The sequence below is a fragment of the Dromaius novaehollandiae genome, chromosome 32 (genome assembly GCF_036370855.1).
Source record: "Dromaius novaehollandiae isolate bDroNov1 chromosome 32, bDroNov1.hap1, whole genome shotgun sequence".
Lineage (NCBI taxonomy): Eukaryota > Metazoa > Chordata > Aves > Casuariiformes > Dromaiidae > Dromaius > Dromaius novaehollandiae.
In genome coordinates, this window is record NC_088131.1 from 1158578 (window position 1) to 1177875 (window position 19298).

The 19298-nt window shown below is 52.1% G+C and overlaps 1 long non-coding RNA gene and 1 pseudogene across 1 annotated transcript; one reads left to right on the forward strand and one right to left on the reverse strand.

Annotated features, from left to right (window-relative positions):
* Positions 1 to 19298, reverse strand: part of LOC135324582 (PIN2/TERF1-interacting telomerase inhibitor 1-like) — a 104903-nt pseudogene that overhangs the window by 65677 nt on the left and 19928 nt on the right.
* On the forward strand, positions 8238 to 12571 carry LOC135324548 (uncharacterized). Its single transcript, XR_010385887.1, has 3 exons — positions 8238 to 8400; positions 9974 to 10131; positions 10803 to 12571. It is a non-coding gene; the product is annotated as an uncharacterized LOC135324548 (long non-coding RNA).

Consider the following 19298-nt stretch of genomic DNA (forward strand, 5'->3'; position numbering starts at 1 on the left):
CAATGATATCAATCCACACCACCTGAAATACAGGTGCCTGAAATACAGCCTGGGGATGAAGTTTTAGTTAAAGTATTTTCACAAAAATCCAAGTTAAAACCTAAACGGAACAGGCCATATACTGTCATACTATGTTCTTATTTTGCTGTTAAAGTTGAACTGTACTTGTGTATGTTAAAAAAGGATGTGTATGTGTAAGAACACTTTGTAATCTTACATTCATAGATGGCATTGTTGTAGATACAAGTAATCACTCAAATATTTGTATTTGTAACTTTACCAGAATCATGGGATGTGATTTTAATTATTCGGCTCCTATTACGTCTTATCAATTGTTACAATCTAGTTACACAATTCAAAATTTACTACCTGCCCCCACTGGAATGAATCTCACACTGGTGAAGAAACTACTACAACATGATGACCTGCGTCGACTGCTACAACGCATCCAAAGCAGTGGACAGAAAACTCTAATCACTGTTCATCATGATGCGGAAGAGATACACCACGTCTTGGAAAGGGTAAAAAGGGACGGAGAACATCATGATCATGGCTGGGAAACTCTCCTCGGATGGTCACCTGCTCACCAACTGCAACAGGGATTTATAATCACATGTTGCATGGAGTAGTAACTGTGTAAAGTTTAACTGTGTTATGCCTATTACTTACGATCATATTATACCTAAGATTATGGAAAGTGATAGTACACCTCCAAAGGCTTCGAGAACTCCGTTTAAAGTATTAGCAGGGATGCTTAATAAAAAAGAGGGGGGGGACTGTTAAAGAATATTGAGCTGAAACTGTCCAGAGGTAGCTGCTTAGCACAACTTATATAAAACTTGATTAGCATGAGTAGCTAAATTTGCTGAAGCCTTAGGCCACACTTAGATAAAATAATGAACCTTTACCTAGTTCAGTAAGAAAAGGGCCTGAGAGCTGGTTCAAACTGGAATGATAAGGGAGTTACAAGCAGTCTGCATTCCTGTGCTTCACACTCCGAAAGGGAGGATGTCCAGGCTTTGAAATAGGCCTACTTGGGCGCCAGGACCCTGGGAAACAAAGCCTCCTCTCCTTGCTGGAACAGTGTTAATTAGGGGGTCTGGACTATCTCGGGGTCTGGATTATACCCCCTTTGTCAGGACCTTGGGAGACAACACCTACTGTCCCTGCTGGGGCAGTGCTAATTGCTGGAACAGCACCTCTTTGTCAGGGCCTTGAGAGACAAGGGCAGGACCCGAAGAATGAAGACACATCCACCAGCAGAAACCGCAACAGTAAAGATAAACAGCCTACCTAGGGACAGCGATGAGACCCAATAAGGAGCAGGAGACCCCAGACGTAAATATGACTATTGGTCCAAACTACCGCGTGAGGGGTGGAGAGCTTAGATTGGAAAGTGTAATTGCCCTGGGATTTCTTTGTTTGGGGTCCCTCTTCGGAGGCACCCAGCTCGAGCTGTAATTACTGCACGCATGTCATTAAAATTTAATTATTTAATTTGCTTTGATTTGGCTCTGAACTTTTCTGCAGGAACCTAGGGTCGGGCCCTGTTATGGTGGCTGACAAGCCTAATTTCCATAACAGGATTGCTGGGTGTGTACCCACTTCCCTGAGCATTCCAACAAGCGCTTCCCGCTACCTGGAGTGCCTCTTAATTTTTCCTTTATGGAATTTATAAAACAGATAAGAAATGATAGTGCTCAAATGAAATATGATGAAACAACAGAACAGGAATGGGAAGTCCAGAGTGTGACAGGAGATTATTATCAAAGATGTCATAAGAGTAATAAATGTTGGGAGAAAACTCTACTTTACGGAAAACAGCTGATCAACTGTACTGGAGCCATTCAGGTAGGAAGTTATGAAGATTGCTCTCGGGTACCCAAAATAGGTTATAAGTGGCCAAGTAAGGAGCTCAATGGATGGCGTGTTCCAAAAGGTAGTGGATGGTATTGGATGTGTGGGAACAAGGCACGAAAAGTGCTACCTCCTAATGGTCAGGGACAGGTACTTTAGGGGCAAGCATCCCTAATATTACTGTAACAAAAGAATTGAGTAATAAAGATCAAAAATGGTGTTTAAGAACATTCATGAGGAGACAAAAGAGGGTCAGTGATCCTTTAATAGGTCGACCTACTTGGTTTCATTCATTCGCAAGGTGGCTGTTTCCACAAGTGGGAGTGAGTGAACTTGAAAAAGCAAGAGTAAATCTTTCAGCAGTTATTGAGCAAATAGGGAATAAATAATAGGAGGTTTCAGAAATTGCTAAAATAACCACCCAAAACAGAATGGCTCTAGACATGTTCTTGGCATCTCAGGGAGGAGTATGTACAGTAATAAATACTAGTTGCTGTGGTATATGTGGATCAAAGCGGGAGAATTTCTACCGATCTCAATGAAATCTGGAAGCAGACTGAAATCTTACATGGGGTTCAGAAAGATGATAGCTCTTTTGGATTTGAAGAAACATGGAAATGGTTGACTTCCTGGTTCCCTGAGGTAAGCTCATGGGTTGAAAAGTGTTTAACAATTTGGGGGATGGTGTTATTAGTTTTTGTATGTGTTTATGTAGTGATTCAATGCATTTCTAGATGTTGTACCAAGTTAATAAGGGAAAAATTTTAAAAGAGGGAGACTAATATGAAAATGATCATATAAGTCTCAAAGGGGGGAATTGTTACAAGACAACCCTGGGAAGCTCAGAAAGAATGTTTGAACCAGGTCGATTAGGATAACTTCTATCTCTCTTTTCTAAAAAGAAGCATTAAGTCTGAAGCTGTCTAGAGGTAGCCACTTAGATAAAACTTGCTTAGCATGAATTTGCTGAAGCTTTAGGCCGCACACTTGCTTAGCATGAGTAGCTAAATTTGCTGAAGCCTTAGGCCGCACTCCTAGTTCAGTAAGAAAGGGCCCCAGAGCTGGTGCAGGCTGGAAAGATAAGGGAGTTACAAGCAGTCTGCATTCCTGTGCCCCACACTCTGAAAGGGAGGATGTCCAGGCTTTGAAATAAGGCCTGCTTGGGCGCCAGGACCTTGGGAAGCAAAGCCTCCTCTCACTGCTGAAACAAAGTTAGTTAAGGGGTCTGGACTATCTCCCCCTCGTCAGGACCTTGGGAGATAACACCTACTGTCCCTGCTGGGGCAGTGTTAATTGCTGGAATTACTATCTCCCCTCATCAGGACCATGAGAGACAGGGGTGGGACCCGGGGAATGAAGAAAGCACTAACCAATCAGTGTAAAAGGGAAAACTGCAAATCTGGCAACTTGTTTGTATAAATGCTACTTGAAAAGTTGGGGGGGTGTGCTTGATTTGTGGGAAACCACCGAGCACCCAGGCTTGCGCAACTCTGAAATAAATAAGCAAATGTCTCTCCTGAGTGTGTAATTATTGGCTTATTGCACACCGCGCAACGAATCTGCTTTTCGGACAAGACGACTGCACTGTATTTGTCTTCTGATGATACAAATAGTCTTGCTAACAAGGCTTACTTCAGCATTGTACCACAAATATGTACATCACCACACACTTAGGAAGCCAGTGGTAGGTCACTCTGGGCTCCATCAGAAAGAACACCACTTGTTTAAAGAGCCCGTCCTGGAGACCAGGGGGCAAAAGTTGCTTATAGCTGCCATCATTTAAGGACACTGCAACTAGGCAGGCAGACAAAGTGGTGCTGGTAAGAGAGTGCAAATACAAGATATGTTCTGGGTCTTTCTGGTTGATGACATTCTCTAAAAAATCTTCTACACATGCTGTAATCTAACACCCTCCCATCAGCTATTTATAACCATAAAGGAATGGAATCTCCAGAGGGTCAAACCTCCCCAAGTGCTGCGGGGGGCGGGGGGGGGGGGCGGGAGTTGGTGGCCTGGCATGCGGGGAGCCGTAGTTTTCACCACGGCATGCCGGGAGCAGTCGTCTTCCGTCACTGGGCTTCCGGGCCGCCATTTTCATGTGCACGGTATGCTGGGAGGTGTAGTCTTCTCAGACGGGGCTACTGGGTGACCATGCTGCGCCTCTCGAGGTGGCGGGGGTGGGCAGGTCCCTGCCAGCGGGGCTCCCACCAGCCGGCCGCGTCGTGCTCTGTGGCAGGCCGGGAGCTGTAGTTCCAGGGGCCGGTGCCTTCTCAGCCCTGCAGCACTGGCCCGCTGGGTCTGTTCCTTACTGGACACGTGTCACTCGTGCCTGAGTCCCCACAGGTCACGCGGGACAGTGGAATGCCCCTGTTTTTCCCCGGTACAGGGCAGGAAGCATTTTCCATCTCTGGTGGTGTTGCAAGACAACCTTGGAAGCTCAGAAAGAGTGTTCCTGCTGTTTAAACTAGGCAGATGAGGAGAACCTCTCTCTCTCTCTATTTCCTGGGAGGAAATAATTCTTTAATCAAGGCCATCCTAGAACTGCTAAAGCCTTAAAGAAACTGTAAATCAAAATGTTTTGTTTTCTATGCATACATTGCCAATTTAGCAAAAGAATTCGAGGTATCCCCTAACTGAACTGTCCTCGCTGTAATACAAAAAGATCACGCCCATAGGTCAGAAAGACCCGTGCCCGGGTGACGACCCCTCCCCTGAGCATGCGTAGTAGTAAAATGGTGTGTAAGCAATATTAGAATTGTATGTAAATCACTAACCAATCGGTGTAAAAGGGAAAGTTGCAAACCTGGCAATTTGTTTGTGTAAATGTTACTTGGAAAGCCGGGGCGGGGGGGGGCAGGGGGGGGTGCGCTTGATTTGTGGGAAACCACCGAGCACCCAGGCCTGCGCAACTCCGAAACAAATAAGCAAATGTCTCTCCTGAGCGTGTAATTATTGGCTTAGTGCACACGGGGCAACGAATCCGCTTTTCGGACAGCAGTGTGACCGGGCAGGGTTGTCCCCGGGGGCTGGGGCTGTCCCTCTTGGAAATGGGGAGGGCAGGGAGAGAATGAGGGGCGCTGCGGGCTCCTGGGAGTCGTAGCTTTGCTCAGGACTGGGGCCAGTTAGGCAGCCGCTGGGAGGAGCGGCGGTGCTGGGAGGGCACGGTGCGGAGCTGTCCTGCTGTGCAGCGCAGGGGAAAGTCGACCGGCACTGTTGCTGTCCGAGGACCCTGGAACAGCCCGAGAGACCCTGGAACAGCCGCCCCACGGACACCGTGTCACTGCCTCGCAAGGCCACTGCGTTCAGGTACGTTTGACTACATCCAGCAGAAGAAATGTAAGCCGAAGGATCAGGGCAAATAGCTGCTTGTCTAGGTTTGTTACCTAGCGACGCCCTGGCAAAGCTTTTTATGAACACTCCTACTTGATCGAGTGCATATTCATTCCGTGCATATTAATTACTGCCAGACCGCGTACGTCACTGATGCTTTAAAGCAAGTCCGTGGTGCTGGGGTAGCACGTGTAGTGGAGACTAAATGCAACAATACCTCATTTTGATGTCGTTCTCTTATACGAAGGCACTTGGAGCAGATTACAACATTTATCACACCATTTTGTTTATTGAGTGGACCCTGACCTTGGGGAGAAGGCGGTACTGCAGCGAAAGGGAGCGCGCATGCGCATTGCGTTCCGCCGCGCTCACTGCTGCCATCGCGGGTCTGAAAAGCGGCACCGCACGCTCAGCGGCGTTGCGCACGCGCACTGCGTTCCGCCCCGCTCACCGCTGTCCTCGCGTGTCGACGAGGCAGCACTGCAGCCGCCGCCGGCCACCGCTGCGTGCGAAGAGCAGTGCAGGCAGCCGGCGCACACGTGTGCGCTGCCGGTCGCCGTGTTGGCCGCTACTCTCCGCTCTCTCGGGGACGGGTAAGCGAAGGGGCCACGCTCGTGCCCCCTGCCCGGTGCTCACGGACCGGGAGCGCTTTTCCCGAGAGGGCTTTTCCTTCTCGGCGCTTCCTGGGGGCGCGGGGACGGGCAGTGCCGTCTCGGAGCTGCTCCGCGGCACTCTCTCCCCGGCGCAGCCCCGGCGCCTGCTCGCGGATCCCCGCCGCTCTCTCGGGCGCGGGCAGAGCAGCCTCGGGGCGCTCGCTGCTCGGCCTGAGCGCCGGGGTCGCCCGCGGGAGCCGGCCGGCTGCAGCGCGGCGCTGCGACCACGCGAGGGCGCCATTGCGGGTCTCGCCTCCCTGCCGCTGCCGCTGCCGCTCCCCCCCGCCCCTCCCGCGCGGTCCGTAGCCAGCCCGTGCGCGGTGCGGCTGCGCGCACTTGGCGGCCGGCGGCGCATGCGCGGCAGCAGGGAGCGCGATGGCGGCGAGCGGGGCGGGTGTTTTGGCTGGGCGGCGGCGGGCGAGGGCAGAGGCCGCCTGGAGTCGAGCATGTGGGGGCCCTGGTGAGGCGAGGGTGTACTTTTGGGTGGCCGCGGGCGTCGGGCTGTGTCCTGGCTGGTGGGGCCGTCGCTGCGTGGAGGCGGCGGGGCGGGGGGAGGGGTCGGGCCTGGCTCCGCGCTGCGCCGCGCCGCGCCGGGTCTGCCGGAGCGCGGCTCTGACTCTCCCTTTTGCGTGTGTCGCCTGTAGGGCCGTGGTTCCTCCCCAGCGCGGGCCAGGGCGTGCGCTCGCCCCTGCGGACGCAGCCTGGAGGAGTGTGGGGGGGGGTGTCTGCGCGGGGGTCTGGATGTGTCCAGCAGCGGCACGGCAGCCTGATGGCTCCTCTCGTCTGGGACGCGGGTTCCTTGGCAGCTCTTCTGGGATGCGGGGCCCTTGGTGAGTTCCCTGCTGCCTCCTCTGGCGTTCTGTGCGAGCTCATAGATCCCTCCTCCTCCTCTCCCCTCCCCCCCCACCCCCGTCTGGTGGGGTGGGAGACCGGTGGCTCCTCCCGCCGAGCTGACAGCCACGTGGGGCACCCCTGTGCGCTCCCTACACATCTGGGATGGCACCCCCACCCCGAGGGCCCCACAGAGTCCCACCCTTCCTGCAACCAGCCCCCCCCAAAGCCATTAAACCACCCATAAATCCTGCTCCAACACCCCCACAGGCCCCACAACGCCTCTGAGCCCTGTCCAAAGCCCCAAACATTCCTAAAACCACTCCCAGGCCCGGTCCCCGCAGCAGTGAGGCATTCTAACAAAGATGGGATGTGATCTGTGTCTCCGCCTCGACTCAGTCCCGCTTTAGGGAACCGGGAGTTTACAGCGCTTCCTGGTGAAGAGTGTTGATGGGTGGATGCGCAGATGACAAAGGGATTTTTCTCTCTTTTTTTCTGAGCCGCCTCTGAGAAGCCTCTGTACGTACACGATGTGGCTGATCTGGGATAATCGTGCTGTGCACAATGTTTAAGGAGAACATTGCCATGAAATGGTGGGCTAAGGAATAGCCTAAAAAACCTAAAAGGCTCGGGAAAAAGCCAAAGAGAACACCGATGGGCTCTGGGAAGCCCCAGTGACGCTACAGAAAACAGCGTGGCTTTTAGGCACCTCCTCTGAGCAGCAGCAATGTCTTGCTCCAGCCTGTGGGACAATGGGGACTCTTAATTACCGCCTTGAATTACCACAAGTGTTGCAAAAGCAGAAGGGACTAGGGAGCACGCAGAGCAGGTTGTGGACTATATGTCAAGTTTAAACAAGCAACAAGCCCCTCTGCAGATAGGAACAGGTTTAGCCCTAAGTACTCGATGAAGGTAGCTGTGAGTAACGTGAAGCGAAGCGGTTACGTCAATCACCCCGAAAGCCTTGGAGAAGTGGTCCAAACACCTGATACCCTCGCGGCCTCGGCAGTCTTTTTGGTTTGTTTGGCAGGGTAGTCCACCGAAGGGGGACATCTCGAAGAGAAGCAGCGAGACCTGGGGATCCGGTTGTTCGTTTTGGTCGTCGCCTGTGAGGCCAGCATCCGAGCGTAAGAGGAATCTAGGAGCTGTCCCGAAAAGGTAATAGGTTTGAAACGGAGACGGGCAAATCAAGGGCTATCGTTCTTCCACGTAGTTAAAGATCGAGAGTGTTGTCGGTTAAGTGCGCGTCTACAAGGGTTTGAGAACAGTCACAGTAATACCGAAGCAGAATAAAAATAAGGTTTCATGGAAGATGGCGTTAGGTAAGTATTAGGCGACGTGCCCGCCTGCCTAATAACCTAGCCCTAATTGCTGTATGTAACGTTTCCAGACTGTTTACCCTGTAACGTATGATGTAACGTGCCGTATTAATATCTTTCCTTTAAGGGAAAGAAGGAAAAAAAAAGGGAGGGGGGGGAGAAAACAGGGTAAAGAGAAAAAGATCATGCGTAAACCTAAGTGTTTCCCTGAAAGTAAAATGCGAGTTTATCGCTTTCTTACAGAGATGGCACCAAGGACAGCAAATGCTGACAAAGAGAAGAGACGGACAAGCATTTTCTTGTGATTAATACCGAAGGGACGGGATGAAACAAGGAAGCCAAAATGCAGTGGACCCTCGATATCACCAGGAACTGCTACAGGAGGCGGCGTTCTGGCACGGGTAACTAAGGTAACTATCGATAATGACTGTTAGTCATTATTTCGGCCTCCCCGAGGCAGCGCTGAGGACTAAGTAACCCATTCCTACCCTGTGGCTGCTGTTACCTGTATCTGCCTTAGCTTTGCTTTGGCTGTTTCTCTTTTGTTTTGTTATCGTACATGCAGCTATGGAAAGGAAAAGATGTAATACTTACTTGTTTAGATTAATTGCCATGGCTGAAGTTGAAGAGACTATATATGAATATAAGCAAGCTGAAGTAATAAAATCAAATGGAGCCAAGTGAAAGCTGTCTCCCTCTGCTAGAAAAAGGGAAAGCCCGTTCCTCCTGGCGAGGAAGGATCGCTGTTAATAGTGATTCGAATAATAGATCACCAACATATAACGGAAGGTCTGTACGCGTTACGAGACGTATGCTGCGTACATTCATCTCTGCATGTGACTTTACGTGTCTGTGAAGCATCATACTTTTAAGAGCTGCAAGACAGCAAATTATTGTCTTAGGGGACTGGTAGTCAAGTGACCAGATTTACTGAAGAGGAAGCGAGCGAGAGAGAAGTGTCTGAAGTGTAAAACTAAGAGATCAATTTCAGGAAGGCTCGATGAGTGCGAGCCCCGGGTTAGTTACCTGGCAATGGTATTTGGGGAAACAGGAAGACGGTGGATAGAAGAAGGGTTAAAGCCTTGTGGAATTAAGGCTCCTTCTCATCAGTTCCAACTTGGAGCAATTTTAGGAAGATTTAATTTCCTCCAGCAGCGTTAACGTGGCTTTGCCGGTATCAGCAGACCGTGGTGGAAAGTACTGAGAGGGAGTCATGAATGGAGCTGGGACACGGAACGTGACGCTGCTTTCACTGAACTGGGAGAAGTGGCTGTAAAACCTGCTGCCCTCAAATTCCCAGGACAAGGAAAGCCTTTTTCGGTAATGCTTTCCACATCTGCTGACTCCGTGGGAGCAGCACCGCTAGAAAATGGCGGTAAAGGAAAGTGAGTGCCGGTAGCCTCACCCTTACGTCCCCTTTGGGGCCAGAACAAAAATTCTCTGGCTGTGAGAAAGACTGTTTAGCAGCAATCTGGGCTGATAAGCGTCTTTGAGACTTTTAGCTTTGATCGCACAGGGGCAATCCAATCTGTTCAGTTCCTTCTAAAGTAGTAATGTCAGGGAAATGAAGAGACAGCAGAGTGTCCTCTATCCAAGTGGCACAGCGGGCGCTGATCTTAACGAGCGGGGGCAGAGGGGTGGTTACTGTGCAAGTGTTACAAGCAGTGGATCTTCTGGCGTGTGCCTGAATGGATGGAGGGGCAGAGCACGGTTGTGCCAGAGATGCAGACGCAGAAGGTTTCTGAAAGATTAATCCCTAGCGGCTGCTTAGTCTAACTTCCCTGTCACGGCAAGCCCGACTGTCGCCATAGCTTCCAAACCAGGGGCTGGGGGAAGCAGTATTCGTGGCTCGTGTATTCTCGTTTACCTTGCTCGTGTGCGTATTAGATCCGCTTTTGTGCTTGCAGACAGCTTTGGATTCTTACGATTTTCTGCAGAGCTTTGATTTTTTTTTTCTTCTTTCTTTGCTCTGTACTTTTGCAGGGCGATGGATTTTACTCTGCCTCCATCAACAGGCGCTGGCTGGCAAAGTCGTCGTGTCCCAGCAGAGACTCTTAGGCAGGACAGGAGGAGTTCGGATCCGCAGCCTGCCAGAAGAGCGTCGCCTGGGAGGGGTCACTAGCCTTGAGCTACAGGCGCTGGTGCGTACGGCTCGTTCTGTCAGACGCAAAGAGGTTTTTCTTTTTCGGTTGCAGAAATCTTGGCTTGGCTTTACACTCTGTAGCGGCAGTATTTTTGTATTTATAGATTGTGTTAATCCTAGGTGTTCGGAACCTCAGGCAACAACTATATGCTGCCGCGAAGAGCTACCGGTTACCACTGCCGTCAGACAGGATTTTTGCTGTCGCAAGTTATGGTTCCTTTTAGGAGCCAGCTACAAAAGTAACTTTGCTATAGCAGAGAAATGGGGTTACGTGTGTACGAGCAACAGCGCCAGAGTACACAGCAAAACCACAACCTACCATAACCCGTCAGCTCCGTCTCTCTGGAGTTTGGAGTTTTTGGAGGCCTCAGTTTTTATCCTGCCTTGGCTGGACAGTGCTTTCTGAGAGTGTCCGTCAGAGGCAGTTTCCCTGCAGAGGACCATCTAGCGAAGGCTGGAGGTGGCCGGGTGCCTGAGCGAGCCTGCCTGTGCGTGAGAGCTGCTCTGACATCTTTGCGATGAAGCAGTGCCAGAGAGGGTGACTGAAGCAGCACGGGAGGGTCGGTCATGACTGTGGGAACAATCACGGGCCTTGGACTAGGGAGCAGTTCTAGTAGGAGGGCTGTGCAGTTGCCTGGCCTCTCGGTAACCGCTCTGGCCTCTTTGCAGGTGCCGAAGCCCAGTCGGGCAGTCGAAGGAGCCTCATCGCAGCTGGGAGCTCTGCGGAGATGCGCGGCCGGCTGTGGAGGATGAGCTCTGACTTGCGGCGTGGACACGGCTAAGTCCTGGGCTGCATCGTACGCGAGTGGGGCTGGGAGGTGCGAGGCGTTCGTCCCCTAGCCGTGGTCACTGGCGCCGCTGGCTGTGGCCGTTTGCCCACGGAGCTGAGAGGACCAAACATACTAATTGCCTGACCCGGAGATGAATTAGTGCTTGCAGGCTTTCAGGTAGGTTCAGTGCAAGTGCAGCTTAGTGCAGTCCCGTGGAGTGACGCTTGCACATGCTCACATTTGAATGGTGGCTAAAACCAAGCCTCTAAACAGCAACTGTAAGGCAATTCTGGTGCTTGTTTTCCTGTTCTGCTGTACTTCTAAAGGAAGGGAAAGCTTCCTAAGCTGCAGGCAAAACTCCTTGGCTTCTCTTGACTGTTTCCATGCTCTGGAAACAGCTTTGGGTGCTTTGATGCTTGTTGCTTAAAGCTGAGGGTTTGGAATTTTTCACTTAAGGTTGATTGTTTAGCTTGCTGCTGAGGGTCTCTCACCCAGGAGTTACGGGTTATTCCTTTCTTTTGTGGGGCTCACTCTTTATCAGTCAGGGTTTACAGTTTGCTCATGTAGCAATCGGGGCGCAGAATTTAAAATCCAACCCCGTCCCTTGTCCCGATCCAATATCGGGGGGGTTTCGTTACGATCCCAAGGACGTGATTAAGACGCTAAAACCGGTCAAATATCGTACAACCGTTTAACATTATTTTCCACAAAGTGGGGAGGAAAGGTGGGGAAAGGCGAAGGAGAGGCGAAGGGAAGAGGGGAACAAGGGTAAGGAGAAAAGACAGAGAAAGCTGGAAAAGGAGAGAAAGAGCTGGCTACCACCAGTCCAAGTCAAATGATGTTCTGCTGACTCCGTTCGAATTACAGCTCAGGCTGGGTGCCTCCGAAGAGGGACCCCAAACAAAGAAATCCCTGGGCAATGATACTTTCCAATCTAAGCTCTCCACCCTTCACACAGTAGTTTGGACCAATAGTAATATTTAGGTCTGGGGTCTCCTGCTGCTTATTGGGTCCCTCGGTAGGTTGTTTACTGTTGCGGTTTCTGCTGGTGGATGTGTCTTCATTCTTCGGGTCCTGCCCTTGTCTCTCAAGGCCCTGACAAATCAGTACTGCCCCAGCAGTGATAGTAGGTGTTATTTCCCAAGGTCCAGACAAAGGGAATATAATCTGGACCCCGAGATAGTCCAGACCCCCCCCTAATCAGCACTGTTTCAGCAGCGAGAGGAGCCCCATCATCCAACTATGATGGCAGTTCTTTGACCATTTGCTTGTCCAGCCACTCAGACCATAGAGGCCTAGTTTGTGTGCAAGTATACTGTGGGAGAAAGTGTCAAAAGCCTTCCGAAAGTTGAGGTAACTGACGTTCACTGCTCTCTGTTCGTCCATAAATAGAGTTCTTTTAACATAGAAAGCCATCACGTTGGTGAGGCATGATTTCCCCTCAGGAAATCTGTGCTGACTGTTCCCAGGCACCTCATTCTCCTTCCTTTACCTGGAAATGTGATCAGAGGGGGCTCGCTGCATGACACTCTCCTCATCAAAGTGAGTCTGAACGGCCTGTAGTTGCCCAGGTTGTGCTTGTGGCCTTTGTGGAAGAGGGATGTAACATTTGCCCTTCTGCAGTCATTGGGTCCTCCCTGAGTCTCCACAGCTTTCCAAGATGACAGAGAGTGGCCTTGCTAGACAGAGGCCAGCTCTCTCAGCATCCTCAGCTGCAGCCCATCCAATCCTGTACACGTACCAATAATTCCTGCCTTAGTCCTCAGGCCCTGCTGGTTGTTTTTCTCCTCAGGACTCCTGACTCTAGGCACAATGGCCTGGGAGACCTTGCTGGTGGGGGCTGAAGCCAAGGGATTGAGTTCCCCAGACCCATCTACCTCTGCTGTTACCAGATTGCCTGCCCCAGTCAGGAATGGGACCACGTTATCCTTGTTCAGGCTTTCACTGTTACTGAAGCAATAGCAGATCATCTTTTTGCCCTTGACATTCCTTGTAGCCTCAGTCCTAAAGGCGCTTAGGTTTTCCTAACAGCTTCCCTACTTCCCTGGACAGCATTTCTCACTTCCTGCTTTGCAGCCTCTCCCTGCTTTCTGTTCCCCATCCCTGTGCTGCCTTTTTGTCCTGTTGTTCAGTTGTGAGTTCCCTGTTCAGCCACTCTGTCTCCTGAGATCTCTGCTTGCTCTCCTGCACATCAGTATGGGCCATTCTTGAGCTTAGAGGATGCTGTCCTTAAAGACCTGCCACCTTTCTTGAGTTCTTCTGTCCTTCAGACTTACCTACCACAGGATCCCTCTACCAGTAGGTCCAAGTCTGCTCCTCTGACATCCAGAGTGTGGGCTCTGCTACTCTTCCTCCTCATATCGCTCAGGATCTGGAACTCCACTGTTTCATGGCCACTGCAAGCAAGGCTGACACATCTACCTGGCTGCCCTCCTGGGCAACATCCTCATCATCACAGCCGTAGCCTGCGACCACCGCCTCCACAGCCCCATGTACTTCTTCCTCCTCAACCTCTCCCTCCTTGACCTTGGCACCATCTCCACCACTGTCCCCAAATCCATGGCCAATTCCCTGTGGGACACCAGGGCCATTTCCTACTCAGGATGTGCTGCCCAACTCTTTTTCCTTACCTTTTTTGTTTTGGCTGAGTATTGTCTTCTCACAGTCATGGCCTATGATCACTATGTTGCCATATGTAAACCCCTGCACTATGGGACCATCATGGGCATCAGAGCGTGTGTCAAAATGGCAGCAGCTGCCTGGGCCAGTGGGTTTCTCAGTGTGGTGCTGCACGCTGCTAACACATTTGGAGTAACATTCTGCCATGGCAATGCCCTGGGCCAGTTCTTCTGTGAAGTTCCCCAGATCCTCAAGCTCTCCTGCTCAGACTCCTACCTCAGGGAACTTGGGGTGCTTGTGATTACTGTTTGTTTAGGCTTTGGGTGTTTCATCTTCATTGTGGTGTCCTATGTGCAGATCTTCTCTGCTGTGCTGAGGATCCCCTCTGAGCAGGGCCAGCACAAAGCCCTCTCCATGTGCCTCCCTCACCTGGCTGTGGTCTCCCTGTTTGTCAGCACTGTCATATTTGCCAACCTGAAGCCCCCCTCCCTCTCTTCCCCGTCTCTGGATCTGGTGGTGGCTATTTTGTACACAGTGGTGCCTCCAGCAGTGAACCCTGTCATCTACAGCATGAGGAACAGGGAGCTCAGGGATGCCCTGAAGAAACTGATTCACCTGCTTTTAGTGCAGCAGCAATGAGCTGCCCATCCCTCTTCACAAGTGGTTTCTAAGTACCTCAGACAAGTCTTGTGCTTTGGGCATTCTTGCTGTGATCATCATGTTTGTGCAGAAGTGTTGGAAATCCCACTTCCTTACAGCCATGAACCCAGTCTGCCTGACCCAGAGGTCCTCTGTAAATGTGTGTCACAGCTGTCCTCTCTGTAATAAAAGGGGATTTCCTCAGTGCAGTGCTTGAAGCTTGGGCTCTCCTTCAAAAGCTGGAGCCAAGAATGTGCTCAAGGACTTTCCCCCTGAAAGGGCCTGTTGCTTTTCCAGGTCTCTCCCTGGGCTCAAGGCAATGAGCTTAGAGGTGATGTGTTAGGGAATGAGGGCTGGATTCAGCTCTCGCTTGTGGGTGCCCAGTGCTCCTGGAGATGGTGAATGGTCAAGTGGTATCTCCCATAGGACATGGCTGGACACCAGTGCCTGTCCTTCTCGAAGGGAGTATGGATCCATCAGAAGAGCACAGGGCATCCCCAAGGGCACCACGTGCTTAGGGGTGGGCAGTGAATGGAGCTTCACAAAATCCAGTGGAGTCATCCAGAGGGAAAGGGCTAAAGCAGTGAATGTCCAGGCTAGTGAGAGCTCTGCAATCCCACAAGAGGCAGCTGGGACCCAGGAGGCCCAGGGAAGGGATCCTGCAGAGTGGTCCATGTCACCTTCGATGAAAAGCCATGGGCTGGATCTCGCAACACGCCTGAACACAGCCTGAGCCATTTGAAATGCCCTGTGATTGCTCAGAGCATCATCCATGGCCATAGGGCAAGAGATGCCTCGGTAGGGGATCACCAGGTGCAGTGATGCCCATCCAGCTGGGTCTGCATCCAACACGCAAAACTATGACCAGTGAGGAGTCACCCTGTGGCCCCAGGGCACCGCAGCCCACTTGCTCTGCTGAGCAGCACTGCCGGCTCGGAGCCCCATGAGGAGCACAGGGTTGGATTCAGGAATGGCTGGGCAGGCAGCACCGATGCACTTCCCTGGGGAAAGACTCTCCCAGGAGCAGGGACATCCCTGGAGAAGAGCAAAGGAGCAATTGTGTGCCCCCAGGGCTGCCCTGGCCTCCTCTGCTCCTCCCCTCCCTCCCTGCCTCTCTCTTTCTCTCTGTTCCTTTTCCTTCCCTCTCTCCTTCCTTCCACCTCTCTCCTTCCCTCTTCCCTCCTCCTTTCTCTCTCTCCTCCTTCCCTCCCCTCTCTCTCTCCTTTCCTCCCTCTTTCCTTCCTCCTTCTTCCCTCTCTACCTTCCTCCCTCTTTCCTTTCCTCCCTCCCCCTCTCCTGCCTTCTCTTCTTCTCTCCCTCTCTCCCTCCCTCTTTCCTTCCTCTCTTTTCATTCCCTCTCTCCTTCCCTCCATCTCTCCCTCCTTCCCCCTTCTCTTCCCCTTTCTCTCTCCTCCCTCCCTCCTCTCTCTCTCTCCTTTCTCCTTCCCTCCTTCCCTTCCTCCCTCCCTCTCTCCCTCTCCCCTTCCCTCTCTCCCTCGCCTGTCCCTGGACACCTGGGGCTAGGGGGGAGATGCTGGGCAGCGCTGGGGCTGCAGCCAGAGCCCTGACTGATGGTCCCCTGCGGCCCCGGGGCCATTTGGCGGCCAGGCCTGTCAAAGGGCCCCTGCGGGGTTATTTTCTCGGAATACGGCCCAACGTCCAAGTACCTCTGACCTGCTCTACCCGCTTGCACCCTACTAGTCCCATTTAGTCTGGGCTTTGGTGACTGCTGTGTGATGGACGTTCCTTAGAGCTGGTTGTTCTGCCCCAAGGGTGATGAAAGGGAGGTGCCGCGTTTCTGCTGCCCTGCCCCACGCCGAGGGAATCGCCTGTGCCTGCCGGGGGCACAGCTTTCCTCCCCGTCCAGAGACAGGAGCCAGGGCCCAAGGACAAGGGGGGCTGCAAAGGGTGACAGCTGCAGGCAGGGCTGGGGTCCCTGTCCCTGTGCCTGGGGTGCCCGAGGGTGCGCGTGTGGGGCAGCAAGCGTGGGCCTCTTTCACACGTGGGGCAGAGCATCCTTCAGCTCCGCTGCACAGGTCACTCCCAGCAGACCCTGCTCCAGACCGTGCCCGGGGAGATCACAGCAGGGCCAGGAGTGGGGAGCTCCCCAGGGCCCCAGCTGAGCCCCTCGAGTTTGGCTGGGTGCTGCACAGACCCCTTCCCCCTCCCACAACAGCATCCTCCCATTTTGCCAGGGCTTGAACAGAGCCCTCTCCCTGGGTGACACTGGGTGCCCCTTTGCGCACGGTGCTGCCCAGGCCCTCGGAGCGAGGCCAGGAACCACCCCCAAACATGCTGAGCATGGCACTGGCCCCCACGCTGGGCCTTCACAACCGTCCCCCATCTCCTCAACCCACTAGGCCACCACATCACCCCTTCCCTCAACACGTCCACCATCCCTGTTCTTAAATCCTGGTGCCCTCCCATGAAGTGCAGCACAAAACACATTCTCACTGAAGAAATCAGTATATCAGGAGGGAAGAGACATGCATTTCTTCGCAATGCCTCTCCTGTGGGGGAAAAAAGAAAAATTCTATCAGGGAGAAATAGAGATGTGAACAGAAGAGGGGGGGACGAGGGAATGAGGCTTTGCGTGTAAAGCAAACACTTTGCAAACAAGATCCAGCTAGTGATGATTTCTGCTAAAGAACGCCAGCAGTGTTCCAGCAGGGCTGGCACTATCAGGCTGACTTTCGCAGATCTGCTTTGCAAGAATCTGCAGAGAACAGGAGGGCTGAGATTCCTGTTCCCCAGTGCAGACTGTGTCCAGTGGAGGGGCTTGATTCATTGCCCTCTCATTGATCTCTTTATGGAGGTGTTTGGCGGTCTCCAAGAGAGATCCATAAGTCCCATCCTCCAATTTAGGGAAGCTGGCCAAAACCCCAGTCCCTCTGATGCAAGACTTCCCCCCTCACAGCATGGGTGGATCCGGCAGGAGGGTGATTCTCCTCCAGGAGTGCTTATCCTTCCAGAAAGAGTGGGGGCTGGCAGCACCGAGTAGATTCAGGTGTCTGCCTTGGGCTCCTCTGCCCTTGGGTGAAATGAATGCTGCAACATCTCCCCAAGCAGGTGCATCTCTCGTGTTGATGCCTCCATCTGAGAGGGCTCCCTGGACTCCCATGTTGCGGCCCGAAGGGAGTCGTTCAGGACGACCTCCCTCCCCTTAGGACCAGCGACCAAGTTCGTGATGCCCTTGGACTGAATTAAGGTGAAAACGACACCAGCCAACCACTTTTAAGATTTATTAAGGCAAAATGGAATCAACTAACTAGACACGTCTCGCGTCACACGTTTAGGAAAAAGAGAGGAAAAGGGGAAGACACAGAGAGAGAGAGAGAGAAAGAGGGAAAGACAGATATCACCACCCGTGGATCCAGTGGTGTCCCGTTGGTCCTCTTCTCTTGGGAGTCTTGGCGGCGGCGGGGGTGGGGGGCAGAGGCGGGAAGCTCCCATCTGGTTCCGCTGACTCCGCTCGAGTTCTTCAGTCGTCGCAAGCAAGCCCCCTGCCCCCCCATTCACCCAGTCTGCAGTTTTTATAGGTTCTTGCCCCACCTCTGGGAGGTGCTTCCTCGCTTCCCATGCAGATTAACCGTCATGCGCAGTCCGCCCTCTCGGAACCTTCCAGAAACGGGCTGGGGCATCTGGGCGTCTCCTGCTCATGCACAGATGGCAAATGAGTACGTGCGGTCCGTGCCCTAGAGATGACCTTCTGCCCTTTTCGCGCCCTTTTTACCCTGTGCAGGTGCACGAGGTTGTTTACCTCGCGGATGGCTCCCGGGGGCCCCGGTGCGGCATTGCCCGATGCGCCTTGGCAGCAGCGGCTTTGCAGCAGCAGCAGCAGCAATGTCGAGACAAAACTGCATGTAGAGAACTGGTTCTCTACACCACCCTGTGTCTTGACATTGCAGCTTGGCAGCAGGAGAGAGAGAGAGAGAGAGAGAGAGAGAGAAAGCAAGCAAGGAAGGAAGGAAGGGAGAGAGAATTAGGGACAGGGGGGAAGTCGCGGGAATAACATAGGTTTGGGTAAAAAACAGAGGTCTTGCTCAATGCAAGCTTATTCCTTAACAACTTCAACAACATTTAACTTTACAAAACAGACATCAAAACTGAGTTAAGGAGGTAGTATCGTTACAATAGGCATAAAACAGCTGGCAAATGCGCTGTGGATGTCAATATGCAATTTCCTCCTTCAGGAGAAACTGGGAAATGATGGGTACTGTGGTTGGCCATGGCCAATGGATGGCACGGATTTTCTTTATGCCGTCGGGCAAGGTGGTAGGAACAAATTGCATATTTGACACAACATGTCCGATTAATTGAACAAAGCAAGGAATTATACAAGAACATTAAGGCGGCAACTGCACCTAACAAATACAATATTAACTGTTTCACCCACGGTGCCCCCAGTAACCAGGACTACAAATCGCCACTCCAGCCGTTCCAGGTTTGGACGGGGACGTGGGCTATTTTTCTGATATCTTTGGTTAACTGGAGAACTACTTCGCTTACATCATCTATTTCCAAACAACCGTTAGGAATATTTAATTTCCCACACCCTTCTCCCTCTTCAGCTAACAGGTAATCTAAAAACCATGTGGTGCTGAAGGATTGCCGTGCGCATCTGTTGGGATTGCCGAGTTAAAAGATCTATTGCGTCAGCGGTTTTGTTGGTAATAATTTCTAGAGCCGCTTGTAGTCTGATTATTCCAGGTTGCAGGCCCGTAATGTTGAATTATTCGTTCAGGAGGCCACTCATTATTTCCCCACTTTTTGTGTCCCACCCAAATTTACTTTAATGGATCCCGTCTTACAGGCAACACTTCTGTCTCCAAGGTTATCATGTACCTTTATGCCTAACCGAGGTCCGCTTGTTTCTGGTAAAAGGAAAAACAAAGGTCTGATAACCCCTATATAACAAATTCTCAACCACCCCGCGGGTAAAAATTTGTGTGCTGTGTGTCCACAGATCCAATAATGCCCTTTCTTAGCTCCAATGCCCTGAGCAAATGGCCCGTTTATCCCTGGTGGGAATTGAAAGTAAGCTGCATCTCTGTTGCCCAGAGGGCTGAAGAATGTGGTTGCCTCATCACCTATTTGGCCGGTACAATACCAAGCCCCAGAAGTGTATGCTGGTGGT